We start from the raw sequence: 17,322 nt of genomic DNA, 5'->3' as shown, positions 1-17,322 counted from the left end.
AGCCAAATTCAAGTACTCTAAGTAATCCCTACCCACTTCTAATCTTCGTACATGTTATCATCAAAGAGAGCACATGTGTCCACTATATCTGGAACAAAAAATAAAAAGTCACGCCGCTTTGTGTCATCGTGTCAAAGCTAAAGTCAACAACAAAAATGACGATGGTTAAGTTTACATATATCCTGTAGCAACATCTCTTTGATATAGATTTACCTCATTCCTTAAAGCCACTTAAGGAATTGGAAAAGCATTAGAAGCACAATGAGAAATTAAAGGCAACAACAACGAATTGTCTCACATTAGCCGACTCTTATTGTCTGCATTTCATAAACGACGCCTGATCTATAAGAAATTATGTCAAAATGGTACAAACATTAAGAACAAGAACAACCATGGTAGCAACAAACAACACACATGCATCGTAACAACAAAAACATACATGGTAGTTCGACACTTCAACACAGAAATGGAATGATTCTAGGGTCTTCCTCGTGATTCGAACACACCAAAAACAACGTTGAATTCAAGAGTAGATGCAGGCTCATAGTGTGGGTTGCAAACACAAATCCAACCACATCCTGACTGCTGGTCAAGGCAATCTTTCACAGAAGTTGCATTGAAAGAAAATAATATGGAAAACAAAACATGATAACCAACCAAATTAACCTGGTGTTATCAAAATTAGCAACTTTGCTCCCCTTGTGTAAACTCTACACTGTGTCTGGAAGGACTGATGAACAAATAGCATAATCCTTGCAAGAGAAACCTCGTGTTGAAGAAGGAAATCAACAAAGCTAAAAGTAAGAAACCTTGCAAGAAAAGTGAGAATCTGGAAAAACATGAAGACAACATGATATTTTCGATGCGAACAAAGGTTATTGACGAATGAGAACTCTGAAGAAAAAAATTCTTCAGTTTTGGGCAGTCGGTCACCTCCCAAACCTGGTGACCTACAAGCAAAAGCATAACTGAGCAACCTTAGTTCATCGTCGGAATTAAAATTGAAAAAGTAATATAGTGACCAAACCTTGAATGGAAAACTTACCGCAAGAACTCGAGTCTAGAAGGACTGATGAACAAATAGACCAATCCCTGCAAGAGAAACCCTCTTTTGGAGAACCAAGAGGGGAATAAGCCTCTGTGTTAAGCCATCAAGAAACCGTTCAACAAGAAGCATTCGTTTGATTACTTTTTGAACGTGCCCATTACACGCCCTAACTATTAGTTTTCTCTTAACTATTAACTATTAATCCAACAACCTAAAAATCTTCAATCATCTAACATTCCATTCCATCTGATGGTGTATACTAATACACAATGGAAACTAGGGGAGTTGTTCTTAAAAGGAACAACTTACAACTTCGTCGTCCTCGTTATTATTATTTTAAATCTAAAAATTCTACTGATCATACATAAATAAAATTATGCCTCCTTTTTTATTTATATATAATTAATTAATTAATTAATTGTATTTTAAAATATTGTAAATTTAATTTTTGAATAAGTTTCAATAAGTTGTGGGAATAATTTCAAAGAAAAATGGAGAAAAAAAAATTTAATAATTTAATTTTAATTTTAATCTTTTCGTTATTAATTTCTTTAACTACTGCCTTTTATTGAGGATTCATTAATTTACTATATTTTTGTTTTTATGGTAAGTTAGATATGAGGCATATTGTTTTAATAATTAGTTTTTGTTATTTTACTTATTTTAACTAAAAGTGCAAGAGATTCATATTGGTGCAATCACATTCATTCGATGTGGAATTTATTGATAGGAAATTTTTAAGTAAGGTAGTTTGAGTTTTTTGGTTTTTTTTTTAAATGTCCGTGATTTTGAGAAGTTTTTTTCATTGCAAAATGGGAATGAAAATATTCATTTTTTTAATTGACTAAGATATTTAACTTGTACAAAATAATTTATATGACCAAATGAACTATGCACATCAGATCTTCATGTCTTTTGTGAAGATTTTATTTTAATTGACTATGATAACTTATACAAAATAACTTATTTTCTTATGATAAGTTATACCCAAGGCAAATTATTTTAACAATCCATTTTCTTTTGTGAAGAATTTTTTTTAATTGACTAAAATAGCTTATACAAAATAACTTATTTTCTTATAGTAAATTATACATTATGCAAATTGTTTTAACAATTCATTTTTATATTTTTTTCATAATTGTTAGTTGTCCCTTTTCTTTTTTCTTCTTTCTAAATTTAATAATTTAATATTAATTTTAATTCTTTGGTTATTGATCGCTTAAATACAATTTTTTAAATTATACTTCTTCCAAGGTTACCAGATTTTTATTGTCATTTTTCTTTTTCTCTTTTCTAATTTTAATGATTTAATATTAATTTTAGTAATTTGATTCTTAATTTTTTTAACAACTATTGTTTTAGATTATACTCAGAGTTACCAGATTTACCAGATATATTTAGATTATTTAATGTAATAGCAATTTATATCTATTTAACTCCAGATCTATCAAAAACATCAGATCTGGTGTAAACATTTCCTCAAATTTTACAATAAAAAGAGAAATTTGCAACTCATATATTTGTTCTATTTAACTCCAAAGGTGAAATCTTAATCTTTTAAATTAAAATAAATATTTTATATAGTACAAAAAATAAAAAAATAAAATAAAACAAACCCAATATGATAAATTTAAGCTCAAAAGATTGCAAAATTAATCCCAGGAAAAAATAACTCAAAAAATAGCTCTAGGAAGTAAAGATTAGTAACATTGAAGCATCTTCAATTCTCCAGAAAATGGTTCTTAGTTTTCCGTCCAATAGCATATTTGATGACCCCCACGCTATGGAGATGTTTGAACGATATTTGTAACGGCTATGCCGTAAAAATTCTGCTCGCTTCGACCATATTAATTATAAAAATCTGCAGACTTCAGCGATATAATGATTTCTCTATGAAAAAAAAGCCCGAAGCAAGTGCCCCATATTTTAAAATACATTACACAAGGGCAATTCCTATTCCTAGGGAGCACGATTCATTAAAAATTTGACTTTCCTGGTGAAGCTTCTAACAATTTTCCTCATTTTATTATAAAATAAATAAATATCAACGTGGTCATGTTAAAAAGAAAAAATGACAACTCTACCGGGACAAAATAATAAACGACATAATTTTCCCCTATATGACGTAACTCGGCAATGACCGAGGAATGAAAAAAAAATAACATTGCAAGGTGATCCAAGAGTAAAAAGGTTACGTTGACCATAAAGCAGAAGCAAGTTTCACACATACCAGGTATCCCTTCTTACTCAATTAAATATTTTGAAAAGGTTACCCTGACCATAAAGCAGAAGCAAGTTTCACACCTTCAAGGTATCTAAATGTAATATTTTGTGGTGGTTGATGCCCCCACCACCTCTCTCCCCTGCATTATATATTTCGATTATACGCGTTTGGAAGGCATAATAGTATTGTATAGGCACCTTAAGGCATTGAGATCAACATGGGTTTAGTCACAAAACTGTTCCTAGGATTTGTACTCTTCTCTGTATGCATGTGTTTAGCTCAACCGGCCCACGTTTACCATGTCTTACCCAAACACCCATCAGCTGCTGATGGAGGAGGCGCTTCCAAGGCCACCTTTGAGAGCCGAGACACCAATAGGATTAGCAGGAGGTTGCAGGGGGATCAAACTGCATCTTTCGTCTCATGGGGAACGTCGTTCCATCTGGGTAATGTCAAAGACAATCAGAATTTCATTCTCAGTTCTGAATTCATGGTTTGTTTTAGTATATGCAACTGAGTATGGTGGATTTGCAGGGTGTATTACGTTACTATGTCACTTGGTAATCCTCCAAAGCCATACTTTCTGGATGTTGACACTGGTAGTGACCTCACCTGGGTCCAGTGCGATGCCCCGTGCATCAGTTGTTCCGAGGTATGCAACTTAGGCCAGTCTAGGCCTTGCTCATTTCATTTGAGTAATTTGAGTAGATTGTAGATGCATTCATACAATACATAGGTTAGGTAGCATACCTATCCCACATGCAGACAATGGCCAGTACTTCGTTGAATTCTGGTTTATTCTCTGATTTCATGTTCCCTAATGTTTTTATAACTAAAGTTATGAGCCTGCTGAGTCCAGGAGTTAACTCTGCATTTTGGGCTGGTAGTAGATCTATCCCACTTGCAGACAATGACCAGTATTTTGGCGAGTTTCTGTTCCCTTTTTAATAACTCTGTTCCCTTTTTTAATAAGCCAGGTTATGAGCTTTCTGAGTCTCAGTACCTTCCCAACTTTATGTTCCCTGATTTGTTATAAGCCAAGCTTTTAGCCTGCTGAATCTCGGAGTTGACTCTGCATTTTGGGTTAGTAGCCCATGAATTGCTTGCTTGAATCTTATCTCTTCTTATTTAAGCATGCTGGATTTCTAGATATTCATGGTATTTGAGGTAGAATTCATGGTGACTGACAGAACCCAATTGATGCATATGAAAGTTGTTTTCTACTTGAATGCATCTCCATCATGGGTTGCATTTGTTGTATGTTCTGTTAGTTCTCTTTCTGCGTTTATCTCTTGGAGTCTTAGGCACTTCCTTGATTTACTGCGATGGATGCATTTGACTCTTTGCATTCTCAGCTTTTTGGGTCATCAGTGGGCACTTATTATTTCTTGAATTCATTCTATCTTGGGTTCGGCAGTTTGAGATAACATGAGAGGGTTATGTCTTCTGTGCAGGGATCACACCCCTTGTACAAGCCAAAGGAAAACTCCCTGGTGCCGGGCAAGGATCCTTTATGTGCTGCTGTGCAGGCAGGAAGTGGCCATAATCACAACAACCAACGCTGTGATTATGATATTGATTATGCCGATAATAGCTATACTCGGGGATTCCTTGTTAGAGACAGTGTTCGGGCCTTGCTCGCCAATCGAACATGGGTGACAGCAAATTCTGTTTTTGGGTATGTGTTGCTTCTTTTAGCTGGTTTGTGTCAGGTGGAATTCATTTCTTTCAAACCACTTCTAAAACTGTAAAAATTACTGAATTATGGAATCTGATAACATATATCTTTGATTTTCCAGAAAATGTCATTACATATTTTAATAAGGCCTGATAGACCGTCCTGGTGTTGGGAATGTAGAAAAAGAAAATGGAGAAAGTGTTTTAGCTTTTAGGTGAAGACCTTAGTGGTTGTGATGGGCATAAAATAAATCGAGGTGATCAGTCATGTTCATAGATGTTTTTTGTGACAGGTGTGGATATAACCAGAAGGGAACTTTGGCAGTGAGGCATATCGATGGTGTTTTAGGTCTTGGCAGTGGTATGGCAAGCCTTCCATCTCAATGGGCAAAGCAAGGCCTTATCAAGAATGTGATAGGTCACTGTATTTCACGAGGGGGACGAAATGCGGGATATCTGTTCTTTGGTGATGATTTTGTATTCACCTCAACCATGACTTGGGTTCCCATGATTGGCAAGCCATCCATGTAAGATCAAATTAAAGCCACTTTCTCTGCTCTCTGTCTTTTCAATTTAAATTTCAGCATAATCAAGTAGAATCTTTCTCGACATATTTCCTAAAAATAACCCTCAACACATAAAAATTTCATCAATATACTAGGCACCAGATCTTGGTTCATCACATACCAGAATTCACGTTTAATTCCAGCTTCAAGGAACATAGCATAAATTCACTTCTTAGTCTCACTGAGCTGCTAATATTGAATACTCTGATTCATCAGAGCCTTCTTGTTTTGAATTCATTTGTGCTGATTATTTAGTTGACCCAAAAATTGTGTAAATTGTATGAGCTCCCATTTTCTGTCCTTTTACATGCTTCAGTGCAAGAACGACGGAGAGTCTGGGTCCCAACTCAGCCTCAAAATATCAACAAAAAATATGATAATGTATCTCATCATGTCATAATGTCATATACAATAAAATGAGGTCTAATCCTATTGATTTCCTCTGCCCCTCTTGTGAGAAAATGCCACAGCTTTCCCTTTCCCTCTAGATGTAGATGTTGGTGCCTGTGCTGGTGGAGATGGCAGTGGAGTCTGATGTGCTCTCGAAGCTAAAGAACTAGAAGTAGGAGCTATAGGAGGTAGACCACGTCCTCTACTGGTGGCAAGGGTAGCCCGAGCAGGTGGTAAACATTACAATCTCCCAATCCTGAAATCCTGAAAAATTGATAAGTCTGCTGGATTTTAAATGAAATCTAAAATTCTACTTTCTCCATATGAAATCCAATGACGCTGGAACCACTCTCAAACATCCTGAGTCATTTCATGGTAATGTTAAAAATTTAAGTAAAAGGATGAAAATGAAGATTAAGGAGAATGTTGAAAATGAAGATTAAAGAGAATGTCACTTTTACATGAAAATGAAGATTAAGGAGAATGTTGAAAATGAAGATTAAAGAGAATGTCACTTTCACTTTAAGAATTTAAAATTACCATGAATAGCATATCCATACTAGGGCCTAGACTTGACATTAAGCTGCCCCACTCAAAAATTATTTGTTTCTTCAAAAATAAATTGCATGAAAAAACCCAAATGACCAAATGAAAAACCAAAAAAAAAATTATAAAATCGTGCTGTCCCGGCAACCCCGCTCTTTTTTCGGGAAAAAATCGTGCTTATTTCGAAAAAAGCACGCTTTTTAAAAAAAATCACACTTTTTTTGGAAAAAAGCGGCAAAAAATAACCGATTTTTCCGTGTAAAAAGCGTGATTAAATCTACGCGGAAAAAAAGCACGATTTTTTCAAAAAAGCGCGATTAAATCGCGCTTTTCACAACACTGTATGAACCCTTGTACAAAAGAGTTTTCCATAGCTGAGCAACAACGAGGGTTATTAAATAGGGATAAAATAGTTGCATCGATTTCAAGAGAAGAATAATGCCCAACATTGAAGTGATAGTATGAACCCATATCTTCTACTCGGAGTTGCGCAATTAGCTTTCCATATAAACCATACACCTTCCTCTACAAATTATCTACAAATGACCTGGTTTGTATCACATTGTATAATCCCTCTTCACATCTTTCTCTTTGATTTTCCTTAAAGGTTACTTCCATACCCTGCGATAATAATATTTGAAACACTTGTAAATAGATAACATTTCCCGAAATAAACAATGCCAACTTCATTTTTATTACATATTTTATGTGACATATATATTAGCATCTCATTTTCTGTCTAACCATTCTTTAGTGTGGATATTGTTCATAAATATCATTTACCACAATCTTATATCTTGGTTTGATAACAACAAATGGAAATTTTCAGAGTGTAGAATTTCCTTGAAATTCTGCCACTGCTATGATGAACAAACTTTGATAACAACAAATGGAAATTTTCAGAGTGTAGAATTTCCTTGAAATTCTGCCACTGCTATGATGAACAAACTGAAACTGATTTTGATTCACCAAGACACAGAATTTCTAACCTCTAGATAAGCAGCGAATAGAAACAGAGATAAAACACAGTCACACAATAACACAATATTTTTCTAGGGAAACCCAACTGGGAAAACCCTCTACTTGCTGTAGATTTTATTGATAGAGTTAGAACAATTAGATCTCTTTACATGGCAATCTGCTGCACTAGAAAAATCACTGTTCTCACTGCTTACAATAGCTTGAAACGCCCTGTAACTACCTTGACTCAGTTCCTCCTTGCTAGCGGCCTGCCTGGTCCTCTTTCCTTGCGCACAGGTCTCCACTGCTGGCCCAAATTCACTGCACGCAAGCCTCCTTTGGCTGGCCCGAATTCTCTGCGCACAGGTCTTCTTTGGCTGGCCCAAATTCTCTGCGCAAGCCTCCTATTCTCTAGCGCTAAGGGCCTCCTATACTTCAGGATGCAGCCCCTAACACCTAGCTCAATCTGGCAGCAAGGAATTCTCTCTAGGTTCTGCGTATTGGCTCCTCCAAAGTACGCACCCACAGTAAGAATCTCTCTCGCACACAAACTGGTGCACCCTATCACAATATTGTGAGTTATTGTCTTGTCTCACAACCTTGAACACAAAACAACTGTTGAATTTTGTGCCTTCGTCCTCCTTTTAACAATTTGATCCATGCTATAATTAGAAAATTATAATTAGACAATTACAAATTTGGAACTGCAGTTGTGATTGACTTCGTTAACTGAGTTCGAACTGAACTCTCTCCAATCATAACTTGGAGTTTATAACTCGTCCTTGCCTCAATCTAAACTGAAGCTCCCAACTCGTCTTATCCCAAATTCGAACTGCCACTTGGAGACCCAATTAACTGACCCTCCAACTCCATGCATGATTCTACTAACTCGTTCATCCCCACGAGCTTGTCCATGAGAATTCGAACTGCCACTTGGAGACCCAATTAACTGACTCTCCAACTCCATGCATGATTCTACTAACTCGTTCATCCCCACGAGCTTGTCCATGAGAAAAGGAAGACTCGTCATGGTCTTTCTCTGGCTAAGGCACATGCACAGAGAAGACCTTCTTCGCTACACTTTTCAACGCAAAGGCTAGATTCTATGTTTCTAGTTGTCACCCAAACCATTTTCAGATCTTAATCAATTGTTCTCACATACAACTTGGCAGGTTTAATATTCACCAAGGTTCTTCCTCTTCTCTGCGATCTTTCTGATATAAATATCTAAGGTTCCAATTTCCAAATGTCTTGAAACATTCCTTTGCCTCATGCTATCCTAAAAAAGGATATTGAGCTAGATTCCATGTTTCTAGTTGTCACTCAAGTGTCTACATTAGTTCCAGCTTATGGTCTTAAGCAGTTGTTTTTCACATGCAACTTAGCAGGTTTAATCTTCATCAAGGTTCTTCTTCTCTGAGACCTTTTTGATATAAATATCTAAGGTTCCAATTTCTAAACATCTTAAAGAGTCATTTGCCTCAGCTATTTTAGAGAAGGATACCAACTATTTTGAGTTAGATTATCAGATAAGACGAGGACCATCTCAGGTTATCACAAATAGGAATAACAATCTGAGAAAATTTCAACTTCGTTTCCAAAGGAACTTGAACAATATGATAAAAGCTTCATCTTTTACTTCTATAAATATTAAACATATGAGCAACCCTTGTTATTTTCAAGGAAGTTGCATTTTTCTCCTTTCATATTACCGGCCATTTCCATGACTCAGGTTGTTAATATTTTTAGTCTACTGCCTTATACTTTGAAATTTGTAGCTGATGCATAGTGTTGAATAACTAAATGTTTTAGTTCCATCCTGTACACTTAGAATGAATGCATGCATTTTACTTGCTTAGTTGCCATCTGACCATAAATCATTTGCTATAAACTATAATGCATTCAGGTAACCAATATGCTTTCTTTTTGGAGTCCTATATGAGGAATAATCAATAGGCATTGTGCCAAAACCCTTTCAAAAGATGATAGATTCCCCAACTCTGTATATTATAACTGTTATCCATTCAATTTTACTTGTTAAGTTTATTTTATTCATAGCTCACTCCCATGTTTAACAAGAGGAAACTCTTAGGAAAAATGGTTTCCAATAGAGGCTACTTCTTTCTCCTTTCTGCAACTATCTCCATCCATGCTGAGGAAGCCATCACTCCGTTTGAATAACTTCATAGAATGAGTGGCTATAATTTTTGCCTTAACGTCCAATTTAGGTTCAAATTACTAATCAAATGTTGTCAACAGGGTTTACAGTCCATTCCACATTATATGATATGTTTGTAGATGTAAAACTATGTCCATTGCAAGATAATTGTTAATCAACTAAGAACCACTTTGTAGGAGCTGTATTCGTTTAGGAACTGCAATTATTATTACCATATACCCTATGGCATATTTATTAACAGAAAGACGAAGTAAAGAGACATCGTTGCAAATGTGTTCCTTCAGGAACATCAACATGAAAACATACAACTCCATTCTGTCTAAGCCTTGGAAAAGTACATCACTAACTTTAATATATTCTGATCTGTTCTTGAAGCTCAGTCCAGAATTTCCTACAAAGTAACTATATTCTCTGATAAGTATCTTCCCCTCTTAAAGCCAGTTTGTTATTTACTTACAGAAGCATCTTGCATTTTAGGCTTGGCCAATAATTCATACGGACACTGAGTTGCGTCATAGGCCTCTAGTTAGAAACAACGCCCATGTCTCGACTCTTCTGCTTTAATAATTAACTTGAAATCCCTTTAAAATAAACTTTCTTGATTTAATTTGTTATTTAAAATCATCTATGAACTTCTATCATACTGTTCTCTTGTTTTACAGAAAACACTATGATGTGGGGGCTGCACAGATGATGTTTGGGAACAAACCCCTTGACAAAGATGGAGATGGAAAAAGACTAGGAAGAATAATATTTGATAGTGGTAGCTCCTACACATACTTCACAAATCAAGCTTATGGTGCTTTCCTCTCAGCGGTAAGTATCACAAATTACCTTTCCCTTGTACTATAAGGACTTTGTCTCATTCTAATAATGCAATGTTAACAGGTTAAAGAAAACCTACCTAGGAAACAGGTGGAGCAAGATTCATCAGACCGATTCCTAACACTCTGTTGGAAAGGGGAAAATAGGTTCAGGTAAATGGCTTTGGTTGGGTTTTGAAATTCAAGTGTGAGTTCAATTTCAACAATTCAATCTCAGGCCTATTTAGAGGAAACATTATAAAAAACTATGGCCAGAGAGTCAAGTGCAAGTTCAGTTTCAAAATTTTAATCTCAGCCTTATTTAGAGTACAAATTATAAAAACTATGGTCATTGGAAGGATACTAGTATCCTGAATGCTTCCTGAGTTTTGTGAAATGTATCAGCTCTGTTGCAGAGGCGGCAAAATATTTCAAGTTGTTAACACTCAAATTTGGAAGTGCCAGAGCAAAACATATGGAAATTTCTCCAGAAGGTTATTTGGTTATCAGTGTAAGCATGCATAAGCTTTGACATACTCTATGACAACTATCTTTTACCACCAGATGAGATTGTAACATAACATTCAAGGATCAACATTATGAGTCTGCCAAAGAATATATTGTTGCAGAAGCTATTTATTGATGAAGCTTAATGATTGCTGTGATAAAGAAAGACTACTGATGAATGAGTTTCAATGCACAGAAAAAAGGTAACGTCTGCTTGGGAATCATCAATGGTACTGCAATGGGTTATGTGGACACAAATGTTCTTGGAGGTAATGAAACAGCATAGTATTTTGCTGCTTTTTGGTTGTGTGTTTGTCAGTCTGATTTTTCTGCAAGCATGGCATGAATGACCTTGGGTGGGCTTGTATCTAGAGCAGTTGAGGCACGCTCTTAATCTACATGTTGGTGATGGTGTTAAGATGAAGTAACAAAAGTGTGCTGCATTTTGCAGATATATCTTTGCAAGGGCACCTTGTTGTTTATGACAATGAGAAAAACCAGATCGGCTGGGCTCACTCAGATTCAGATTGCCAAAAGCTTCCGAAGTTCTGAACCTTCTTCTTTTACCTATGATTCTTATTCTATAGGATTTAGTGCAGTTTTTATTATTTTTCATATGAATTTGTACATGAAACGTATATGGCAAGCTGAGAGCTAGTAACTGACTCTTCCCAAGTACATCATTGATTGCATTTTTTTATTTGTCAAATAAGGGAGTAGTTGCATCTACATTTTTATGAACTTGCATTTTGGGAATCTTTCATCATTTATACTTGGTACTAGTAACTACATCACTACTTCCTCTTTTTTGTGCCCTGCTAGTCTCTCTGCTCAAAACGCTGCCAGTAATGCCCATGTTTTGGAGTTGAATACAGAGAAACTTATTCCCTTTCTTGTCTTTACCTCCTAAATATACTAAAACGGAAGAGATTGGTGAGGTTGCTTAGATGATGTCATTGTACCCATATTTGATGATGTTTAATATAATCTTTGGCTCCACAAAAACACTCATGACACCAAGAATCATTTAAGTATTAGAGATATTGATTATATTTCCTAACTCGAATTTTTTCTTTCCTTGTGGGACTGACAGATTGTGAACCTCATCAACCACAAAAGAAGTAATCAGAAATGAAAAACCTAAAATCTTTGAGTTGCAATCAAAATACATTCTGTAATGTATATGAAAAGAAGGCACAGAAACTTTGTACAATTAATTACTTAATAAAGCACCGAAAAGTACACTTCAAAAAAACAAATTGCATTCAACAGCCCATTAATAGTTAATAGTCTTCTCCAATAAAAGGATATAGAAACAAAAAGCAGACTTGAATCACATTTAACAGCGCCCATGAAGAGCAAATAATCTCCTCCAGAAGAAATATATAGCATTAGAAACCTGGAAAGTTACCCAAGCAACCCTAAAGCTGAAAAAAACAGACAACTCTTAAAATTTCTTAATTTGCTTCAAGGGCAGCACTCTTCACTAGCAAGGTTCGGCAAACAAATACCAAATTTAAATAAGTTCGACTTGAGGATTGGGCCTTTCTTTTCAAAATGCATCCTAAACTTGACCAGAAAATGTTTAGAAAACTTTTCCTAGAAAAACAAGGGAAATGTTTCAAGATTTAGACACTCCAATATGAGAAAAATGGTTCCCCTGCATGATTCCTGATGGCAAGGATAGAAACTAGACATTCATTAAATATTCATTTTGTCATTTAGATTAATCACTTAATCTTCAATTTCTCTTCTAATCAAGTAACATATCTATCAATGAATCTAACTCTTGAAGTTGGTTGTTTCTGACAGATCTTCCACATAGAAGCGGGTGTTGCAGTCCTCTGAACCTCTTGCTGAACAATTTGTGGTGTTAGAAGATCCCTCGGTGTTTCACAGAAATACATTAGAAGAAACAATATCATGTGCTCAAGAGCTTGGGAAAGCAGTTTTCTCTTCCTCTTCATATTAACTTCCAGCGCTTGGTATATATCAAGGAAACAGTTGTATGATTCCACCATGATAAATAGTTGACTGCATTTAAGCAGAGTTTCATAAAAGGAGAAGAGAGCTGCAGAGAAGCAAATTTGTTTCTGTATTTGATCGCCAGTTCGAAATAGGAGTATTATCTAAAGTTGATTTCCCACATTTTGATAAACGACGACAATCAAGATATAAAGCACTCGTAGCCTGTAGGTTCCAAATTGGCTAAAGTAGCATCTGTGCTGAATCACCATTTTTTAAGGCTTGGTCTGGTAGTGTTTCATGTGTTCTTACTTGTACCAAATGTTAAATATGATGTGGCCACAGTCTGCAGTTTCATTCATCAAAATGTGGAAGGCCTGTGCAGCTTATAAAACATACTGAATCATAAAAAAAATCAAAATGTGTAAGGCCTGTGCAGCTTATAAGACAACTGAATCATAAAAAAAATTCATCAACTGAAAGATAGCAAGTGAAGAATTTTAGCATATTTATAGTAAATACAGCATGTTCTTCATCAAAGATCGGCCAATGCGTTATGAATTTAAAGAGCCCATGGGACAGTTTACAAATACAAACCAGACAAGCTGTTTGATGCACTTAAAAATATGTTTCACAGAAATGTATTATCCCATTTGTAACCATGCTTCATTATCTACACAACAATACAAGTATTATTCTTAATAAGCTTTAAGCAATGCTTTCACTATTAGACAGTTTGTCAAACTGTTTCTCAGATTTCTTTTTAAAATGCGTGAAATATTTCATTGGTGAACAAAAGAAAGCACATCATGCAATCCACATCATCAGGCGAAAGCTAGAATGTGAAAGCTTAAATGCAAGAGATAGCATATCCTCTTTGGCACCAGCTCCAAGTGAATCTAATTCCAAGTTAATTTGACGGTTTCTTTGATTTAATGAACCTGAACATCGATAAGCCATTTCTAATTTCGCATGGTACCAGCGCCCAAATAACCTTTAATCTTAAGAGCGAGCCCGCTTTCTGGCCATGTTAGTTGCTATTTCTGTGACAAATTTGTATATGATAGATCCGGAGCAATGATTTCATTTGAAGGCCTTACAGCCCTTCAAAATTCATTTCACAGATCACGAGTAAAACAAAGAGTGGCCTATGGATATGCTTGTCAATATTGCAGTATGCAAGACTATGGATATGCTTGTCAATATTGCAGTATGTATTTTAGTTTAGCGTTAATATGCTAAGTTATACAAACCGTGGTTGCGATCAATTATTTGATCAATCACAACCCATAAGAACTCCATAAGCCATTGGGAGATCAACTACAATTACAGTGAAGACTCTATTTATATGTGGTGCAGAGCTTATCTATGCACAATTTTTTTTTGTTTTACTATAGGTAGGAATCTTTATTGAATCAATAGCATATACAATTATTCCGGCTTTATAATATTTGGTGCATTTCAATCCCAGTGGTTCCATCATTGAAAGTGATATTATATTATTTATAACACCATTATCTTTTTTTAACAAGAGAGTAAAATTTCTACCCGGTCACAACCTATACACAGTAAAATTTACAATAAGAGGGTTATCTTGTAATCACGTAGAGCTGAATAGTGTTGATTTCAAGTTTACAAAATTACAAGCTATGTAAAATTTCAAATTGTTTTTGAAGTTATATATACGATCATTAATATCCCAAGGCAAAATCGTAATTTTCATTACAAAGATTGAATAATTTTCATTAAAAAGATTGAACATTATATTTTGTAGATGCATCGGAGTGCATTCAAAAATACGTTGTTTTGAAGAATACAACCCTCCATTAAAAAATTATACAAAAATAGGCTTAAGAAGCCTTATCCAAGTCACTGTTAGTTTTCTTCAACCAAAATACATAATCATAACATAAAGAGCCTCCATTCATTTAGGAGATAAGATCTCATATAAACATAAAGTGCCATAAAGAGCTAATTGAAGAGATATGTGGGCCTCAATCCTATGCATGGTTCACCTGCAAGCCTTTTATAAAACTCTAGTGGTAGAACTCATAAATTGTATTGCCACTATTCCATGATCATCCATATGCTTAGAGGTTGTTGTGCGTCCGTTTTGGAAAGGTCATCAACTCTGGAGTTCCTCTCCCTGTAAATATGACAACATCAAATTATATTATCAAAATCTATTTTCAGCTGCAAGACCTAGTCCATAATGGGAATGAGTGTGGGCATGTGACATCTGGAAACTTCATTAAACCAATTTATAATTATCAAGGAATCTCCAAAGATTGATAGTTGTCTGCGAACTTCTCAATAGCAAATAATAACAGAAGCTTTAGATTGAGTAGTTCAACGTAATTATTTAAGCCCCTACCTAGTTTGCTTTGAAGTTTGCAAGAATGGTTTTTATTTAAATAAAGGAATGCTCCTCCCCACACTTGCCTCTAGCCAAGGAGGCGCCATTGAAATAAGCCTAGGGTCGTGAATAATCCATTTCTTCTGGAGAGATATTCTAACCTCTGTGACGAGTGTTAACTTCCGATATCAAATCATATATCGCCAGAGAATGGGTTGCCACTCTTTCAGGAGTTGTTACTTTCTCCTAGAAAATAACATTATTCCACACTATTCATATCCCCCAACTAATGATGGGTGGAAGGTTTTTGAGCTTCTTTGGAGTTGCATGTTCCCACTAGAAATACCAAGCTTTGATACAAGATATATAATATATATGATAAAAACCGCCTAGCAAGAAGAAAAAATTACATGGTAGCATAATTCAATGACATTTGTTATCCTCCCATTGGTTGCCTCGTGAAGTCTAGTCTTTGTTCTTCTTGAGTCCAATTTGCATTGTCTCCATCACTAAGCCTAGTCTTCAGTAGGTTAAATTGGTCATAGAGCTCCACAAGATGGCTATGTAGGGCCTCTAGTTCATAATCTTGTTTGGCTAGTTTCTCTTTGAGTGACAGGTTTTCCTCCAATACTTATTTTATATACAAATTTTAATCCTTTAATTCCCAGTTGAGAGTAAGAAAATCCACTTGCAGGACCTCTGTTTTCTGCTTCAATTGAGTGACAACTTCCATACAATTACATCTCATTCACCCCACATAATTGCTGCTACTCGCCATTCTTGTGGGGCTCCTCCACACTCTATCTCTAACCTATATCCTAACACCCAACATGTACACGCGTTTCCTAGATTCAATAGAGGTTATGTGTCGTGTTATAGCAAGTGCAGGCGCACAAAAATGGGATATGGAGGTCTCCAAACTGAAAATATTACCAAATTCCCAAATTAGGGAGAAGTGGTACAAGGCATTACTAGCTCGAAGGAGCTAGTGGTCTTTAACGAGAATCAATAAGACAAACAAAATAAAAATATTTGGGAGATGACAATTCCTTGTCGGGTATACTTGTGGGGGTTGACATGAGGTTCTAAAACACTAGTAAATCCACACAGAGGTAGCCAATCTCTGACTTTTTGCCACCTTATTAATATTGCATGCTACGTCAAATGTCGAACATTGAACTCGTGCCCATTTAGGAAACAACTTCACCCGGAAGACTGGAAGGGCTAATTTGTAGACTAGCATGAACACAATTATACCAATATCAAAACCACTTGCAGTCCTTCGTGTTTTATGGATAAATTCCTTTTACGAAATGAAGCAATCTCCCTAGAATTAGTGGCATGATCTAGAAAAAACCAAGACAAAATTGCTTTACTTTCCTTAGAGAAGTTTGAAATATGGAAGAAAGACTTACTTGGAAACCAATGTAGACTCTCTTCTTCTCTCCGCTTGCAAGTTTTAACTCCAACGCCAAATGCTATAAGTGGAACTTGCAAAACATCTAAAACAATCAAGAGAACCAAAACATACAAATAACATATACAAACATCTCTAAACAATAAGCCAATGATTCATTGTTCTACATATGAATAAATGAGACATAATGAATAGGAAAATATGGCATTTTTGTATTAATAAAAGTAAGAGAAGATTACAACCCTTGAAAACCTTAACCTTGTAGATCTCTACCAATTATCTTTTTGTTGAACCTTTGTCACAATAGCAAGCCTTCAATTACACCTCAGGTACATGGATGGATTATGGACCTCTTGACACAAATGGGCAGCATGAGGGTGTAACTAAGAGTCTCCAAAAGCCAACCCAGTCTCAATAGCAAGTAATGCATTTATAGGAGGAATGAGGAGGTTGTAGATCCATTAAACTAGGGTAAGATCCACTTTAGAAGGGGATAAGCTCCATGGGATAAGAGATAAGACCTCATTTGTAGGAATTCGAGGACATCTTTAACAGAGAATGAAAACTTCCATGATATAATACTCTAGAAGCGAAAGCTTTGAAATTATATTTAATGTTTTCCTCGTTTCAAGGGTCATCGCACTTGCAGTAAAAGAAAATTGTGCTGACCAACACTTTTCCCTT

At 35.5% G+C, this 17,322-nt stretch overlaps 1 pseudogene across 1 annotated transcript; it reads left to right on the top strand.

The window, feature by feature from the left end:
• Positions 1-3,489: 3,489 nt before the first annotated feature.
• On the top strand, positions 3,490-13,215 carry LOC149204097 (aspartyl protease APCB1-like; annotated as a pseudogene). Its single transcript, XR_016251736.1, has 10 exons — positions 3,490-3,718; positions 3,807-3,924; positions 4,727-4,950; positions 5,243-5,476; positions 10,253-10,406; positions 10,479-10,567; positions 10,799-10,904; positions 11,097-11,169; positions 11,352-11,445; positions 12,713-13,215. The product of XR_016251736.1 is annotated as an aspartyl protease APCB1-like (transcript).
• Positions 13,216-17,322: the final 4,107 nt, after the last annotated feature.

Source organism: Pinus tabuliformis, chromosome 1_2 (genome assembly GCF_031772625.1).
Source record: "Pinus tabuliformis cultivar Carrire ecotype Pingquan chromosome 1_2, CPIR1, whole genome shotgun sequence".
Lineage (NCBI taxonomy): Eukaryota > Viridiplantae > Streptophyta > Pinopsida > Pinales > Pinaceae > Pinus > Pinus tabuliformis.
Note: the sequence above shows the minus strand (reverse complement) of the source record. Positions and strands in the feature narration are given on the sequence as shown.